Source organism: Siniperca chuatsi, linkage group LG22 (assembly GCF_020085105.1).
Source record: "Siniperca chuatsi isolate FFG_IHB_CAS linkage group LG22, ASM2008510v1, whole genome shotgun sequence".
Classification (NCBI taxonomy): domain Eukaryota; kingdom Metazoa; phylum Chordata; class Actinopteri; order Centrarchiformes; family Sinipercidae; genus Siniperca; species Siniperca chuatsi.
In genome coordinates this window covers 18,925,706-18,944,994 of record NC_058063.1, presented here as the reverse complement: position 1 = coordinate 18,944,994, position 19,289 = coordinate 18,925,706, and the positions used below count along the sequence as shown (strand labels likewise).

Here is a 19,289-nt window from a genome sequence, read left to right as displayed (position 1 = left end):
ACAAAGAGTTTCCCTTCGGGGATCAATAAAGTATTTCTGATTCTGAAACAATTCTTATGAACTACATTTTTGGTGAAATATGTTGCCATTTCAGGAGCGTGAGATTCTTTCTAGATTCTTCTTTTTTTTATCTTGACCTCATTTGGGGGAATTAAGTAACATTGTTTACTGTCTTTTAAAACAATGAATTAATAGTTTTTACAAAGTTGTCCACCTGCCTAACTTTAGCTAACAGAGCAGGTTCATGAGTTTTAAAAAGGCATCTGCTGTTTTCCAAAATATAAATATACATTGAATTCTTGAGATTTTATATTCAGTTTTGTTTTATAATGTATGTTATATGTTTTGACTCAAAATGATCCCAATAAGGAATTAAATTCAGTGAGATTTAGCGTCATTTATCATTTATGTCACTAAAGTATTCTCTGCTGTACAGTCTTAACACACACACACACACAACCTGAGGTGAATCCTTCATCCATCAAGACAAATAAGAAAAGGCTGTAAGTATGAAAATCACACAGCAGACAGATCTGAGATGTCAAAGTGCACTAGAGACACACACTCTCTCTCAAACACACACACACAGTACCTGTATTGGGGTGTCACTTTCTCTCAATTAAAATTCCCTCCAATCGGTCCTTGCAGATTTTTCAGCCCTGGCTATCCAGACGTTGTTTGCTCAGACACACAAATGCATCTCAGCACTGAGCTGAAGGAGAGGACCAGCAGCTCTGAGTTAAAGTAGCAACTGAGCAAGTGAGATAAAGACAGAGTGTAAAAGAGAGAGACAGACAGAGAGAGGGAGGGCTGAGGAGTGAGTTAGATTAAGAGGAGGAGGAATGCTGCATATTGACTTCAAGGAGATGAGAACATAAACACAAGAGAAAGGGGAGGAGAGAAAGGAGGAGAAGTGGTAAGAGGAGGAAACAGGAAGGAGGGAAGAGGTGGAGGAAGAGTGAAGGAAGAATGAAATGGGGAAGGACAGAGATAGGACAAGGAAGCAGAGAGCAAGAGGAGGTAAGGAACGGCAGAAGAGATAAAGGAGGGAGAGAATGAGGGAAACAGGCAGGTAAGGATGACGCTAAGGAGGTAGGAAGGGGAGAGGGACTGAGAAAACGAGGCAAGAAAGGAGATAGGAAGAAAGACAGAAGGCCATGGAAGGAAACAAGGTGGTAAAAGAGGAGAGAGAAAATAAATAAGAGGGCAAAAGGAGGAAGGAATGTGGAAGAGGAAAGAGAGAATAAGTAAGGAAGAAGTAAAAGAGGACAGGAAAGAGAAAAGTAAAGCAGCAAATCAGGTAGTAGGGAAGAGAAGGAGGTATACGAGGGAAAGTAGGAGGTAGGGAAGGAAACAAACGGGGTAGGGAGCAAGACAAGGAGCTAATATGGGATATAAGTGGGTAGGATGGGAAGATAGAAGGTACAGAAGGAAATAAGTAGGTAAGGAGCCAATATTAAGGAACAAATACAGTAAATAAAGGAGTAGGAAGTGAAAATAAATAGGTGGAGGAGAAAGAAAGAAGGGAGAGAAAGAGGTATAAGAGGAAAGAGGGAGCTAGGTAATGAAAGGAGGAGGTAGGGAGCAAAAAAGGGTCTAATGTAGGAAATAAAGAGGTCAGAAAGGAAATAAGTGGTAGGAAGTGAGAAAATGAGGTAGGGAAGCAGAAAGAGAAGAAAGAAGGTGAGAAGAAGCTATAACAGGAAATGGGGAAAGAAGGGGTAGGGAGCAAGACAAGGAGCTAATGCAGGATATAAGGAGGTAGAGAGGGAAGACAGGAGGTAGAACATGAGTGAGGGAAAGAGGTAAGAATGGAGAAAAGGAGGCAGGGTGTGAGAAATAGTAAGTAGGGAAGGAAGGAAGGAAGCTTAAGAGAAGAGAAGGAGGTTTGGAGGGAGAGAAAGAGGGAATAGGGGAAGAGAATGAAGGACAGGAGGGAAGAAGCAAGAGAATAAGAGGTAAGGAGGGAGGGAGGGAGTGAGTGGGAGGGGGATTAAACCAGGATAAAAGCTCTATAAAAAGGACAGACAGGAGAGCACTGAGAAAAAAGTAGCTGACAAGGGGAAGAAAAACAGGGGAAAATATGTTTAATTGGAAGAGAAGACAGGATGAGGAAAAAATGAGGAAGAATAAGGAGGAGTCTGCAAACTACTGTAAGCATTTCTCTTTTTCTTTTCTCCTCTTTTAAACACAATAAAGTAATGTTACTTCTAGTGGCGTGATCTTACTCAAATACAGCTACTATCATATTCTACTTGCTGCTTGAGCCCAGATCTGACCCGCTACTCCACCCTGATTTCGATATTAACTGGATTTCTCTGTTCAGAGCCTGAATCCCTCGGACATCTGTTTGTATGAATGGTCCGAAGATGTTGAAAAAAATAAGACAAAATGCATAACCTATTAAAACCCCAAATTACACCAATACAAAATCAACAACCAAATCACATCCTAAATCACAACTTTAAAGCAGCTTAACTGATATTTTTTTCCCCCACCTGGGGGTAGTGGATCAAGCTGTAAATAAAATGTCTGACATATTATCATCTTATAAAAAGGGGGATAAAAAAGGCAAACCTGTTAGCAAGCAGTTATCTAGTCATGTTTCTGCCCTTCTGATGAATGTAAGTGCAATATTCACTCTCCTTTTAGCTCTGTTTTTGGTCTCCACCAACATCTGGCTCTTTAGCTGCTAAATGCTCCACTGCGTTAACCAGCTGTCTGTTGTTCGGTGCTGGACAAGTACAGCGCGTTTATCACAGCTTTTTCGGCCATAGCGGCTTGCTGCGGCCAGAAACGACGCTGATGAGAGCTGACAGTGAAATAAACTGCTGCAAAACCAAAACAATGAGTGGAAAATTGGAAAAAGTTCCGCATAGCTATAGCTGTCATCTTGCACTATAGAGAAATCCTGACATGACCTCTAAAAGTCTGTCTTGTTTTGGACAATGTGATATTTAATGCATGTGAAATATATTAATAAAGATGTTAATATTATTATTCCACACACATTATTTACTTGAGGCACTTTTGTGGGATTAATGTAATAATCTGGGGAAATGACAGAGGACGTACTCAAGTTACCAGCACCTGGCTAAAATGGGAGTGTGATGGAGTTTTTGTTGCTATGTAAATCAATAATTTGACAAAATCCTGCAGGAAAATTCCAGCCTGCAATTCTGATTCCTTTCAACAGCTGTGCAGAGGCCAGTGTGTGTGTGTGTGTGTGTGTGTGTGTGTGTCAAAACAGGCCTGGAAAATGTCTGTCAGCATTCCAGCTGTGGGGCCCAAAACAACAGCAGCTTAAATGCATGCCACTGCGACCTTTTGACCTCTCGTGTCAACCCCGGCAGACTTCAGATTTCATGACCCTGATTATCTAATAAGGGTATAAGCGGTAACCAAGTCAAAATTGCTTCAAGACAAAACAGTTTGCTGCGCAGGGAAAGTATTACAAATAAATATAACTCTGAAGACTAAACAAAAACAAATGAAAATCAGAAATTAGACGGAAGGAAGAAAGATTCATGACATTTAGCATGACAGCCTGTCCTTGAGTCTTTTAAGTTAACTTGTATCTCCTTGTAGCAATCATGAGAACATAAATTTAGCGTAGCTGTGAACTTCTGACTGCCCTGCACAGACTCAGATTGTTATCCAAACAGCTTCTGGATATTTCTTCAGCTGATTTCAGAAAGATATTTGGGTGCAATATCAATGATGGTGGTTGTGATGGAGAACAACAGATTTTGGTCTCAGCTTTCATTTTGGCATTTGAATTTATATCACAGGCCATCATGGCAACATTTAAAAAAAAAAAAAAGTATTGTCAAAATGTTTTCTGGTTATAGCTGTGCTTTCCGTGAAACACAGAAGTGAATCCAGGAAGAAACTTGTGTGATCAGGCAGCAATAACAGGTGATTGATTGGGACTAATACATTTTTTTTGGCTGCTATATTCCAGATTCAAATTATTTAATAATTTAAATAATTATTTAAAAAAATTTAATTAGCCCCATTTATACCAGCTGCAACATTAAAGTGATGTACACATTATTGCGTCAATAATTTTAATACATTAATAATATACTGTATATCATGGGCCATTCTACAAAATGAGTACTTTTACTTTTGGTACTTAAAGTATATTTTGATACTTTTGTACTTTTACTTAAATTTTAAATGCATGACTTGTAACAGTATTTTTACACTGTGGTATTACTACTATTACTTAAACGCACAGTTTGTCATTTCTGCCGCTAGGGGTCTCTCACATCAAAACAATAACTAAAGACGTAGTTTGATGATGTCGTGAAGTAGCGTGGGATCATGGGAGTTGTTGTCTTCACCGTCATTGCCGATGAAAATCTAGCTGACGTGACTGAGGCAGAAATCGTGTTCACGGACGAGATAATGAATTAAAGTTTTATTCACATTCGACGACTTCCTTCCTCACTCTCTGATGTATCATCTGGCAGCTAGAGAGGGTATGATGCTATTTACAGGCGACCAAATTAAAGCTCTGTCACCTTGAATAAAATTACGTATTTCTCTGGGTTTAAACATTATTGGAAACACTTGGAATAATGTAAGTACACTCAACAAAGTATATTACATAGGTCTAGTGGTTTTTAGACATTTTAATGCGGAAATGTTACATAAATACATTTAAGTAAAAGATCTGAGTACTTATTCCACCACTGATGGGAACAAAAGGCTCCGGTCCTTGAACACTTGTCTTCCTATTGCATAATGTAGAAATATGCTTATTACAGTAGAAATAGTCTTGACCTTTGACCCCTGGCCTGTCCTTTTCCAATGATCTCATGGATATCATACGCCGGTCGCTGTGTGTCAGCTTATTCTCCTTTCATCTCTTCCAGCTTTCTCCCTATCATCTTTGATCCTCCTCACTTCCTGTGACGCTGTCATACATTTTCAGGTCAAAGGTCACGAGTGACATTGCATGGCTGTATGTCTCATGTCCTCAAACTCGCGTGTGCTGACTCTGTCTGCTTAAAAAACAGGATGGATGATGAACAGGCAACGCACACCCACGGTAACACACACTGTTGAACCAGGATATCCATGTCAGGAGAGCATGTTGAACTTCGTTGACTACACCGCCACCTACAGCCGAAACTATGAACAACAAGATTCAGTCATTTAAACATGAGCTAGAACAGAGAAAGATGCACAGAAAAATAATAAAACATTACTTTATAAAACTACTGAATAAAACTTTGTACCTCCAAAATGTCAACTATCCAGGAATAAAGAACCACAGCCTTAATGATAAGCTATATGACAATATCTTGCTGAGATACTCCTCAATCACATTTACGGTTTTGAGCCCAATACGTATACGGGGAATTTTCTTATGTTATCCTTCACCTTTGCTAAACAACACAACTGGTAATTCTTGTTTTTCACTGGGCAGCAGTGATATCCATACCAGGTTTCTGGTCTGTTTCCAGCATGTTTAAATGAGCCAAATTAAAGCTGAAATCATACAGCTTTAATTTCTCTTTAACCCAGAGATCATATTTGATAGATATGAAACTAAAAAGGAAACCTTCTTTTCCTGCCCAGAAATGTTGTGGAAATAATGATTAATAGATAAGAAACAGGAAGCTAAGAGTAAGTCTCCACAGTTGGCATGATGAATGTTTTTCTCTCTGATTACAGCAGCAGGACAGCAGGCTATAAAACCTACAGATTTGATTTCTTTGCACTTTTAATTCATCATTCTAACTGTATCCACTGAAGAGGTGCAACGGGCCAATGTGTTTTGTTGCTAACAATAGAGATATCTGAGTGTCCCATGACATGATGGTTAAATGCTGTTTCAGAGGCTTTTCTACTCTGACAACAGTACAAATCTCAGGGCAACATTGAATATTTACGTTTTTGCTTAAAATGACAATTCATCACTTAAGTAGTGCATCAGTTATAATCGAATACTGACTTTTGACAGTATGACAATACACTTTTTAAATGAAGACCTTCAGAAAAAAATATCCATCAATTTCAGCCTTCAAAAACACATATACAAGCTTTCAAGCATACACACCAACATTTGATTTCCAAATGGCTGTATATGTCCCTCTTAAACACAATCACTTTACTGACATTTTACTACAAGCTGTGAACACTTGACATACATTGACATATTATCACCTTTTAAAAGTTGTTGTGGTGAATGTGTTAGCCAACAGTTGCCTATTTACACATCCAGCAGACACAGAGCAACACGAGTATTCATTTGAAGTATTGTTTGGTTGTTGTTTCTGGCCACCTGATGAACGTAAGTCCAAGATTCACTCTCCTTTTAGCTCTGTTTTGGTCTCCACCAACTCCTTAGGGAAATATCTGGCTCTTTAGCTGCTAAATGCTCCAATATGTTCAACTGCTAGTTGCTAACTTTGTCTGTCAGAGCCTTTTCTCTGTCAGAAGCTGCCTGCTGCTGAAGAGACGCTGATGTGAACGGTGAGAATGACTGAAAACAGTAAAGTTGCAGGCCGGAAAACAAAAACAATCAGCTGAAAGACGTTAAAACGTTCAGAGCTGAGGGGAATTGCAGAGTCGGGTGATAATTAAGTGGAAAGTGAAAGTGAAACCTTTCACATTATACATTCAGTCATTTAATTAAATCCATTGTCAATATGGAAATACTGATTTGAAGCTAGGCATGACCACTTCACTGACATTAGAGTTTAAGTAACAACTGGAAAACCCAGACTTGGGCAAAAGTAAAAAGTGCACTCAAGAGTGCAAGGAAAACATTGTCGACTGTGATGCAACTTTGCAATTCCAAAAAGCTGAGAGGGCAGAGTTCAAACTGGACTGTTTTCAAGTTGGGAAAAGGGAAATTACAAACCAAAGTACACTAATTTGTTTGATGACTCCTTAACTGACTGAACTCCACAACTTCAGCTAATAAACTCCTGTAAAATTACTGACTTACAAGCTACTCATTACAGTAAGGGGAGCAGATGTAATTACTTTCACCCTTTTACAGATGCACGTAAAAACAGAGATTTAAGTCCTAAGCCTGCGCCAGCTCCTGACTTGACGTGTGCAGACGTGTGACACAAACTATTATTTTTGCACTCACACAGACACACGTATATCTAGTAGCAAAACACACCCGGTGCAGTCGTAAATGTAGGGTTATTGCATACAAAGTGAGGGTGGTGGATCACTTTTCTCACACTGCTACGTGACTGAGCATCCAGCCAAGTACTGTGTGCATGATCAAGCATATAAAAAACATTCACTGAGCAAAAAAAAGAGCCAGTAGCCCAGAACTTTGTTTACTCTCTTGTTCTTTTGGAAGAAGTGTTTATTTTTTTTCTCGATTTTCATTATTTTGGCAACACATTTCATGCCAAGTGATTATTTATTTGGCCAATAAAATGTCCTGGGATATCATTTTATGGCTTATGGCTACACCTCAAAGTACACAATTAATATCTAATATCGTGTAATTCATCTGAAAACATTTACTTGGAGATGGAGAACATTACTAATTCACCTTTGTGTTTTTTTCTGCAGGTCGCAGAGTCCTTGTTTATCAGTAGTATCAGATAGTCGGGAGCATATGGAGGTTATGAGATAAGGAGTTATTGGCTTCTAAATTACAGTCCAATAGGGTATGTTAATGTCATATGACTGCATTTACCATGAAATAGGGAGGAGACAAACAGAGGTGAAGGAGATGTGATAATGCCTGATACTATTTTACCCAATCAGACATGAGTATATAAATAATAAGAATATAGGATTTGGCTGTTTTTTTAAAGGGCTGATGACTTAGTGGAAGCTGGCTGCTACTTTTTGCACCGAGTTCAGCCCTTTTGAAAGGAATTGTTGGAATGACTGGATCCACTCACAACAGAAAAATAAATCCATGTGGAACTTTTGCATCATATTCAACTTTAGTGAACTTTGACACACACATTTTGACACTGACTAATAGCAAACAATCTTAACAGTATTGGCCTTTGAGGGGGAACACAGACATAGCCTATTGGAGCTGAAATAGGCAAGCAGTACAGCTGTATTCCCTTTAGTTAATTTAAGCAAGCTACTATGAACTGGTTAGCAAGATAGCTTTACCTCGTGGTCGAATGCTGCATTTATGTTATATGGGAGTTCCCGCAATTGCCAGTTTGACTTGTGAACACTGGAATTATGAGTTTTATGTTGAAGTGAACGGTTTACTCACTACATACTTCTCCTTATGCCGTTACCTTGCCTTGGTGGGGAGGTTTGTGTGTCAAAGACACTGAGAACTCTGCCAGTGGGGGTTTTTTGCTCCCAGCAGGTTCAACCAAGCCGGATTGGTCGCAGGTGAGGGCCCTGGTGAAATTCAGCACACCAGCCCTCAGGCGTAGAGGTTGAGCGTGACGCTAACAATGCCACCCAGTAAAAACATTTGGGACTATGCAAAAGAGCAAACATGGAGGCCTCATGTCAGCCAGTCTGTTGTTAAAGGCAATAAACCCCAAATTTAATAGATATAGTGAAATATTTTCACTGCACAGTATTGTTAACCCTCGCACGACCAACTCTGCAATCACACTACTGGCCTGGCTTGTTGAATGACATGCTTGCTAATGGAAATACTTCCCATATCTACCATCAACGATGTAAACACGGAACAGCACAGTAAGAATTTTCTGAGTGGCTTACAAGCGTGTCATTCAAACAGTTACATCCTCTAAACAAAACACCAGACTCAAGCTAGCCAGTTACAACCACTTAATTCTTTTACTTCTCTTTATCTTCACTTTCCGCATGCCAGTAAAACATGAACCCGGATATTGGATGGCGCCATTTACATTTTTCCACCTTGTTAGTAATGAGGAATTTCTTAGATTTATTTTTCTTTTATAGATAAAGATTTTCACAACGTGTCATCTCTCTTCAGGTCCCTCTTATAATGTCCTCTACTACACTGCTTCTTTGGGTCTCTCACTAAAATATCACCATGTTACATATGACTTTCTCTTTCTCCATTTGTTTCCCAGAGGATTTTGGGAAAAGAGGAAATGCCAACGCCGACAGAGGAAACAAGATTCCAGCGAGCATTTCAATAACGAGTCTCTCTTTCTGTGTCTCTCTCTCTAAACAGGACGTTCACATCCACACCCATCATCATGATCATCACCACCATCACTGTCTGACAGCCTCCACCCTCCTCAAAACAACCCCTCTCATATTTTCTACTCTGCGGCTGTGGCAGCGAGTACACAACAACGATTCAATAACTTCCTGCTGAAAGAGGAAGTTGTATTAAAGTTTAGTCTATGATGACGTCTAGTTCCGTGAGAAATATAAAAAAACAAGACTAAAGGGCAACACAAACCACTGGCATACAATGACAATGTTAACATGCCATGGTTGCCATTGTAGTTTAGTGTGTCAGCATGCTAACATTTGCTAATTAGCTCTAAACACAAAGTACAGCTGAGGCTGGACTGAAATATTTATCTTGCTCAAAGTCTTTCCCATCATGCAAGGTCTGGGGTGTGATCGTGTGTGAGAACTGATTTTGATATCGCTGAATATGAATACTGAATTAAAAACTTAACAAGTAGAGAAGCGTCAACAAGACTACACTAAGAGTCTACACCACTGCTAGCAGCACTGAGAGACTGTGCTTTGATTTTTTGAACGTCAGCATGTTAACATGCTCACAATGACAATGCTAACATGCTGATGTTAAGCAAGAATAATGTTTATACCAATTTCACCATCTTAGTTTAGGGTGTTAGCATGCTGACATTTGCTAATTAGCACTAAACACAAAGTACAGCTGAGGCTGATGGGAATGTCATTAGTTTTGCAGGTATTCGGTCATAAACCAAAGTGTTGGACAAATTGACATTTTGTTCTGATGGTGGTGCTAGAAGAAAAGTTAAGGGACCACTAAAGTTAACACTATTCATACTTTGGGGAACACTAATGTTTGTTCCAAAGTTCATGGCAAACCATCCAATTGTTGTTGACACATTTCACTCAAAACCTACAATGTCAGATAGCTGGTGAGTGTAGCAGGTAGCGTGAAAAAGTCAGCAGATCACCAAAGGGCCAATCTGTCCAGTAGATGATGATGTCGATGAAGATATTGCTCTGATTAAATGAAAAGACATGGTAGTGCTGGATAAAAATCCAGGTAGTCATTAGGTCCCCCAAAACTCTGGGAACCTTCCGTATCCATATCAAATTTCATTGCAATCCATCTAATAGTTGATGAGATATCTCAGTCTGAACCAAAGTGGTGGACCGACAGATTGGCATTCCTAAAAAGCGCCAACCCATCTTTCCAAAAGGACATCAGGATTGTGTCCTGTTCACAGACAGCTCCCTGCCAATACTTTCTTCCTGTTTCTTTGATCGCTTGCTTCTATCTTCCTGTTTTCTACCTCAGTACATGTTCTCATATTCTCTCCTTAACACTACATGATCACAGAGCAAGGAACAGAGAGGAGTGACAGAGACAAGAAAAACTGAGAACAGAAGAGAGAGCATATATAAAACTCATGTCGATACAATTACAAATAATAAAAAGGTGATTCATGTTTTCTGCCTCCTGCAATTTAAGAGACAAGCTGTTATCTTGTCTCCCAAAGGTCCTTACTCCTAAAATCAACTCTGCAAGTCGATAGAACAAAGAGATTATCTTATTTTAAAGAACACTTTGGGGAATCTGGCTCGGGGAGAAATTTATCAAAGCACTTTTTCAGTGATCATATCCTCATACTGCTGTCCCAGAAGGAAAAAGAGTAGGCTATAACAAGATTGTTAGCGTTTTCTTTTTGTATTTTACTTCGACATAATAATGCATGTGTTGAGTGCATCTCAATCCTGTTAAAAGAGCCTTTCTATGATTTCAAAAATATGCACTACAGCAGACACAGATATACTTTGTCCGTGTGTGTCTGTATGTGCCTGCATGTACATTTGTATTGATCCCATGTATCTGACATCTATAGATTCCAATTCACTTATATATTCTGATAATGCATCTGTATGTATGCATGAGGCTGTCTTTTATCCAAATGCCTAATTCGACCTATGTTTACATGGCGTGGCGTTGACATTGAGCCTCGAAACCTCATATTTAGGAGGTTGGGATGGTAAGATGGGGTCAACAATTCATTGTTTCTTGTACTCTGACAATCAACGTTTAGTTTTGGTTTTTGATGAAGAGGGTTTCCTGCAATAACTGACCTTTTCGGCCTCTTGGGGACAGTAGAAACAAGCTGTGAACACAATATCGACACCTTTTGTTGATTTGGCTAACTTGTTAGCAAACAGTTGCTTATTTACACATCCAGGAGTGGGTAAGAGGCTAATCGACAATCATTTCTAAGAGTTTCTTCAGGTATGATGCTTTTGAGAAAGACTTCTTAAGCTTAAGAAGGGCCGTAAGATCCTATTTACGATCATCTTAGCCTTAAGATGCTTTTGGGGTATGAGGCCCAGCTGCAGTGACGCTAGTCTGTAACTAACTGTGACCTCTGACCTCCCTGTTGAAGCAGGGAAGAGGACAGAAGCTGCCCCTGCCGACACTTATAAAGTATCACATTATTTATGCTGTAGCATTTTGCTGGCTTTGGCCAAAGTGTAAAGATAGTTGAGATGTTAGATTCCAACTAACAACCAACTCCAACCAAAAAAGGAAAGAAACAAGGCAGCTGATTCACCACCGGATGGTCCCAAATGCTATTTTATGATTATTAGATAAGGGTCAAAATTCCAAGCTAAAACAGAGAGGCAGAAACACAAACTAAAAAATAAAATGTTTATTTTTAAATCTGATTACAGGAAGAATGTCTGTCTCACTTCAAGATGATTATTGAGAGGTCACTTGTCTGATATAAACACCTACTGGAATTATGTAATGTAAAACAACCAGACTGTTTTAAACATAAAGTTAAAAAGGCTGAAAATGAACCAGTATAGCTCGTTGACGTGAATCTGAGCCATTAATCAGCCACAGGTTCGTTTGCTCGTGACGTAATCTCCATCTGCTTTTGTGGCTGTACGACATACGTAAGTTGTTGTGGAAATGTAGCGTAGCATGACAGCATACAGCGACACGTTTTATTTCTGTCAGACAGCCTTTACTCTCTGAAAGTTCATGTGAGGCATTCATTTTTCACCTCCTTTGATCCACTATGCTTTTCCTAGCTTGTTTTATTTATTGCGACAGTAGGCTAATATAAACCAGAAGAGAAGTGGGGAAAAGGAAGGGAAAAGCGAGAGAAGAGGACAAACAAGCAGCCTTGTATTTTTAGGAAACACTTTTGCATGTAAAAAAAAAGGCATCAAGACGTCATGAAAACCAAACTAAATTCACAGCGCAAAGCAAGTCCTAACTACTGTACATATTGAAAAATAGCCACTGAAATACTGTTACAAAAAAAGCTATGTAACCAAAACTTACACTTTTGAACCATATTTAGGCATCTTTGTCTTTTGAACTGCAAATCCATGGTTTCTTTGGGAATATTTGAGGAGCTCAGGTGGGTAAAAGATGATTGATATAGCCTCTACTATTAAACAAACATTAGGTAATCTATAGGACCTTATGGATCCAACTGTTCCCCTGAAGTGCTGTGGTCGCTGACTCACACAAACAAGGAATCAGCACGCTAATTAGATCAGAGATTCTAACAGAAATGTGTTGTGAAAATGTAACATTTAACTCATAATCAACTGATTTTTTGCAAGCTGTACAATGTTGTGCACTGGCCCTTTAAAAAGGAGCAAACAGCAGACCTCTGAACTCCAGACATACCACAGTAATACAGAGCTGATGAGATTACACACACACACACACACACACGCGAAGACCACCTTTAAAGTGCTTACAGTTCATGAACTTTACTGCTATCTATTTGTAAACAGATTTAAATCTTAAAATATACATGTCTGTATAAATTTATGTAAATACAATTTGTTTTACACGTGTGCACAGATCCCAGTACACATAATTCTGCACACTTTTGCCCATTTCTAACTGTCACTCTCCTCCTAAACAATTTTCAATGAACGCACAACACCTGCAGATGTACACACACACACTTGAACGCCCACCACACATATTCAGACAGAGCATGATGAAGGAAAAGCTCCGAAGTCCTCTCGAATTATGAGCTTAAATTAAATCCAATTAAAATCATAGTTAGGATGAACATAACTATCATCCTACATCTCAAATTTCTGTATCTGACGGGCAGTTTAGACACACACACACACACTGCTGAAATGGGTCTATATAACAGTGTTAGGGTAAGGATAAAACGAGGCAGTTTGCAACTTTGTTTAGTTCATTACTTCATTTTTACACAAAACATACACAAGTTGTAGTTCCTCTTAACCCCCTTTTGTTATTAAAGCTAGGCTATGTAACTTTTGCTTTTTGTGGCAAATACAGGAATGGGGTATTGAATTTCTTTTCACTTGCAAGATTGAGTCAGTCACTTTAAAAAGGCACCAGCCATCATTAGATGACCTAACTGAGTGCGTGGAACCAGGAAATACTCAATATGTCTTCCTGCTTGTTTTACTTGTGTAATAAAACCATGAAATGTTTATCTGAAGCTAAAACAGTAGCACGAGTACTGTAGAGTCATAAAGTCAGCAGACCGACTCAGTAATGTCAGTTACACAGCAATATCTTTTGCTAACATTAGCCTCATTGGTCGTACCAGACCAAGAAAGGTTGACGCTGCAAAAAAAAAGAAAGAAAAAAAGTGTATGGAATTGAGCAAGGGTGAGTTTTATTGCTTATAAATTAAACTTTTCAGTTGTGAGAGAAAGTTATTAATTTTAGGTACACAGTCATGCTGTCAGTGCATTAATAATCATTATTTGATGCAGATCTCTGATTTGAGGTTCAAGTGAAGAATATCTTGCTTCTTTCAACTCCAGAAAATCTCCAAAATCAGGTAATTCTTGTCTCCTACTGATTTACATGAAGTCATACAGGCATTTATTGCTTCCCCACTCCAAATTATATCAAGGATTTACTCACTCCCTATGTTTCCTGGGCGTTCCCTTAGATCGGTGGATGCAGCTCCGCAAGTTTTTCCCAGATCCCAAAGGTGACTGGGCCTTTGCTGTTAGAGCCCCCAGACTGTGGAACACTCTGCCTATTGAGAGCAGACAGGCTACAACAATAGCGTCTTTTAAATCCCTTCTTAAAACTTTCTTTTATAGGAAAGCATGCTGGGTTTCATCATCCCACTCTTGGAATTTTGTTTCTGTTTTTATCTGCAGTTTTTTTTAAAGCACTTTGTGACCTTGTTAAGAAATGTCGAGTTTATTGTTTATTTTTATATGCAGCAACCATAAATCTATACTACAGTAGAGTGAACTCATACCTACATTTATAAATGTAGTGATGCAGTTAAATTTATTGGTTTTTGTAAAAGGGTAAGTCAACATTGATAAACTTTACCATAAATGTGGCAAAGCCATTTTTCATCCACAGTCCCTGGACAGATATTGCATAGTAAATGAGACCTACAACCTAAACCTTTTTCATTATTTGTCTTAGGTTTAGGCACAGAAACTATTAGGTTAAGTTTCAGGGGAGGATTACGGTGGTGAAAAGAAAACGACTTGGACTATTGGTAGGAGATGGGACACAAACAACAATCTTCAGTGTCAAAGTGGGATGCTTTGTACGCTACTTCCACATTTGCTTCTCAGAGACAACAGTCATTATTGGCATTTCCACAAGAGGTTGTTTCAGAACAAACGATGGGGACAGTCTCTATGCAGTCACCATAAATTGTACATAAAAAAAATAATAAAGCAATAACTAAAAGAGGATACAAGCATATAGAGTAATTAGAAAGTGTTCAATGTTATTATATATCACCGATAACAAAAGTCAAAAGATAAAAGGAAGTGTCACAGTGGTGACAGCTCTGACCCTGCCAACCCCGGACACGACCATCCATCTTAGGATGAAAGCCGTGGTGGGATGTGGGTACCATTTTGGGGCGGGCAGGGATTCCTCTGCAGGGAAAAGACAGGAAATGTGGAAAATGCCAACCAGGGCTTCGAAGATGGAGCCCTGTTGTCTCTGACATGGAGAATGACGTATCCTGTATCCTCCGAACTGATACTGTCATGAAAAAACTGACATGTGATATTTTAAAATGTATGGAATTTACTGCTTATTGAGTTTTTTCATCTACGTTTTTTCCCTTAACTGCTTTATCTACATTAATTTAGTTAGTGATTTCCAAGTTGCCTACTGCCTGTGTAACAACTTTAAGTCAAATTAAGAAGTGGATTATGGGACAGATAACACTAACTTAAAATGCCTGAGGCCAGGGCAAATCTTCTTAAAACCAAGAAAAGTGCTCACAGCACAGTTTAGTAAACACAGCATGAAGCAGGATTTAAAAAAACATGGAGTCGTACAGTGGGTCCGAGTAATGTTTTGGCCTGTCCTATTTAATTTTCAAGGTAACTCAATTCTATAAGAAACAGAAAATTAAACACATTTACTTTCAGAAAAAACATCAGCTTTAACAACCTTGCCAAAATGTATTATGCACAGAAACTTCTTTAGATTTTAGGCTTTAAACATAGAATTGAAATAAGAGAATATGTCATCCAATGCAATAATATGGCTGTTTTATTTGGAGAATAATTGAGTTTTCATTAGGCTTTGGTTGTACAAACAATACTTATATTGTTATTGTTGGTTTTGGTCTCCTCAGGGGATCTGTTGATTGTAAAAAGAAAAACTAATGTCAGCCTCATCTTTAAAAGGGAAATGCGTTTATTTGCTTTCTTTCTGAAAGTTAGACAAGAAGATCCATACCACTCTCTTTTGTGCGTGCCTTACTATACGTGCGGAGCCGAAACCATGCAGTGATTAGCTTAGCTTAGCATAAAGACTGAAAGCAGGGGGAAACAGCTAGCCTGGCTCTGAATGAGGTGAAAAAATACAACTACCAGCACCGCTGAAGCTCACTAATGACGCTTACTTAACCAACAACAGCTGGACGCAGTGACAGTTTATTTGCCACAGTGAGGTTGCCAGACAACTAGTGCTGGGCAGATGCATAAACTGTTGTTCTTCAAGAAACAGTTACGGCTCATTACTGCCACTAAAACCACATTTTTTCATTTGCACATTGCTGTTTGTGTATGGATTACACCGATAAGATATAACGTGTAAATTAGTGACTTTAGAGGTGCTGGCACATGTGTTACTTTAGAGAGAACCTGGCTAGCAGTTTCCCCCTGCTTTCAGTGTTTATGCTAAGCTAATTGCCTCTTGGCTTCATACTTAACACACAGACATGAGAGTGGTATCAATCTTCTTATCTTACTCTCAGTTAGAAAGTGATAAGCGTATTTCCCAAAATGCAAAACTATGTTTTTTTTTTTTAACTTTAAGGAACACTCCACAGAAAATGTTTAGAGTATCACATTCCCTTTAGGCTTGAAAGGTGGCCTAGAAAAGTTTGCAGCTTACAACTTTGCTATAGCAAATGTCATAATGGATACAATTGGCAGCCCAGAGTCACTGTAAAATGTAATGGACATCCACAGCTGCTTGAAGGAGCAAGCAAACTATTTAGAGCCATCTTTCAAGTGTACAAGCAGTAAGTATTTATACTCAAGACAGATTTGCAGTGGAATATTCCTTCAACATTTACTTTTCCAGCCTTAGCTTGTTTTCAGCACTATCCTGCTTCATATCCATACAGAAAAACAACAACAAAGCCCACAACGTTGACAATCTTTTACTGCTTCCCACTCAGCAGCTCTATGGAATCAACAGCAGTTCAGGGGCACCTCAGCATTGCTGCTCCCCTGGTGAGGCTTGTGACTGAACCCCCAAAGCGACATAGCTAAACTACTGTCAGGATCTCAGGGAGTGTCAGAGACAGCCTGCCATGTGAGCTGAGGTCTAGAACGATCCTCCAGCCTCGGGAGTCAGTAAATCAGCCGCCAGACGCTGATGTTTGTGGCCAAGCAGCAGAAGATCCATCACCAAGTCTAAACGCTGACATGCACACAGAGCTGCCAAGGCCGACACAGATGTACACAGGCGTATAAAGAAAGATGGATACATGTGGACAGACGGATTGCCAATGCCTCTCTTTACCTTGCACTGTTTTTCCATGTGTGAGTTAAAAAGATTGAGGGGCAACGCAGAGATGCCAAGACTAAAATAAGGGTTAAGGTATTTGAATTTCCAGGTAGATAAAAAAAAAAGTAGGTCTGGCTCTTTAATGACTGAATTTCTGACTCACTTCAAACAATATAAACGCAAAGATAGAGCAACAGAGGGAGAAAAAAGAGAAAAAATATGATGGAAAGAGCCTCGTCCATGTTTCCACTGTTTTCTTTACCGCTCCTCGCCTCAGATTTACATGGAGACTAAACACTCTGAGGGTTAAGAAGTGGGAATCCTGTGGTTTTCCTGTCATAACTCAATGAAGGTCTTCCCAGGACAGTGGTAAGCCTCTCTCTCTCTCTCTCTCACACACACACACACACACACACACACGAATGCATGCAGAAATCACGCACAAACCTCTAAAAACCAGCACGTTTTTTTGCAACTGTTTAAATGCATCCACAAACACATGCGCACACACGATGTTATCCATGCTTTCCAGAGCAGAGAATGATTAGTCTCTTCTTACTGATTAACAAGCTACTCGACCACATCCCCAACTCTGCACGCTGGTAGCACTGCTTTTAACCACTCAGCAATCATTTTTACTGGAACAACAACAACAACTAACATTTTTACTGACCCGAAGCACTAAATGATCATAATATATCTACAGGGGGACAGGGTTGGTAATCGAACGCAATAGCTTGACGATTGCTGGACTGACAATGCGGGGATTTATGGCTTTTTGAACAAGCACACTGCTAGTAGTGGATTCATACATTCATACACTAACAGTAGCAGTAGTAACATCAAGTAAAAAGTAAACAGTAAGTAAATGAGTATTAGCAGTAAAATTTGCTCAAATATCAAAAGTAACAGGACAGTAGAGTTTAGATTGAAAAATATCAGATGAAAAACTAAATCAAGAACAGAAGGTAGTTAAAAGAATGGAGACTAAAAGGAAGGAAGAGAGACAGAAACTAATATTATTGACATTTCATAAGCTTAAAGGATGAGGCTGGCATTAAACCGAAAACCAACAGTCCTGAAGCCCAGTGCTTGCTATTAAAGACAAATCTTTATGAATGCCCATAGTAAGTAGATTTATTTTTAAAACAAGCACAAAAAAAAAAAAAAAAAAAAAAACAGCTGGGCCCTGTAGTTTTTAGAAAACATTACTAAAACTGGAGGAAGTAGTGCATTTTTGGGGGACTATTTTCAGATGCGGATGAATAGACATTTGGTGCTCTAGTCAGCAGCAGGATGGTGTATGTGGGACTTGAGTCATAGCAAATAATGTAATGTTAGTTCATAATAATCAAAGGAACAGGTCAGCCAGAATAACAGTGTGGCTCATTGACGTGTTCTTAATAGTTTTTGGATTATTTGAACTCTATGGCACATATCAGGCTTTGGCTACACAGACAGCTTGTTGGTGGGATCGTTGTGCTGTTGGTTTTGTCTTAATTGGATTTGTTGACAAAAAAGAAAAACATCAAATATCGTCAGACTTATCGTTTAAGCCATGTTTTGAATGTAACATCTTCAAGTAACCAACTACAGTAGAGTAAAATGTGCAACACCTCTTTGTCAAGTACTCAGGTACCAGTAATTCAAACTTTACATGAGTTCAGTATTTGAGTGATATATTTTACCTGTGCTCTCCATCTCCATCCAACTCCTTGTGATTAAATATTCACAGTTCAGTGATGAGCCACAGTGCTGCAGGCACCTGACCAGTGAGCTAACCTGATCTGATCTACAGCAACGCAACAACTGACAAAACAGCATTATTATCTGCAAAATCTGTTCCTGGAAAACACATATAAATAAATTGATACACCAAAAATGTGTGAAACAATAAGCTGCTTTTCTTACAGGTTGAGCTGCCAAAACCTTTGCTCTGTCAGGCTGCCAACATGGCAAGGAGCATCACTGCTGCCAGTCCCAAAACTAACTTGCAACAAATCACTCAGAAAATCCTCTCTGAGTAAACAAGCTGGAATAATGTTAGTAATAAAACCTTGAGTCCTAAACTCAAGAGGTTAAACAATCCATGCAGAGTACAAAATATCCTTCACGTGGTTAAGGGCAATGACACATGCAAAATCAC

At 39.1% G+C, this 19,289-nt stretch overlaps 1 protein-coding gene across 4 annotated transcripts in view; it reads right to left on the bottom strand.

The window, feature by feature from the left end:
- Positions 1-19,289, bottom strand: part of arhgap36 (Rho GTPase activating protein 36) — an 82,088-nt gene that overhangs the window by 52,540 nt on the left and 10,259 nt on the right. The window contains exon 1 of one of the 4 annotated variants that reach the window (XM_044183459.1): positions 593-1,534. The exons of the other annotated variants lie outside the window; for them this stretch is intronic. The gene's annotated coding sequence lies outside the window, so the exon portion shown is untranslated. Of the gene's footprint in view, positions 1-592; positions 1,535-19,289 lie in introns of those variants that run through there. 4 annotated transcript variants of the gene reach the window in all.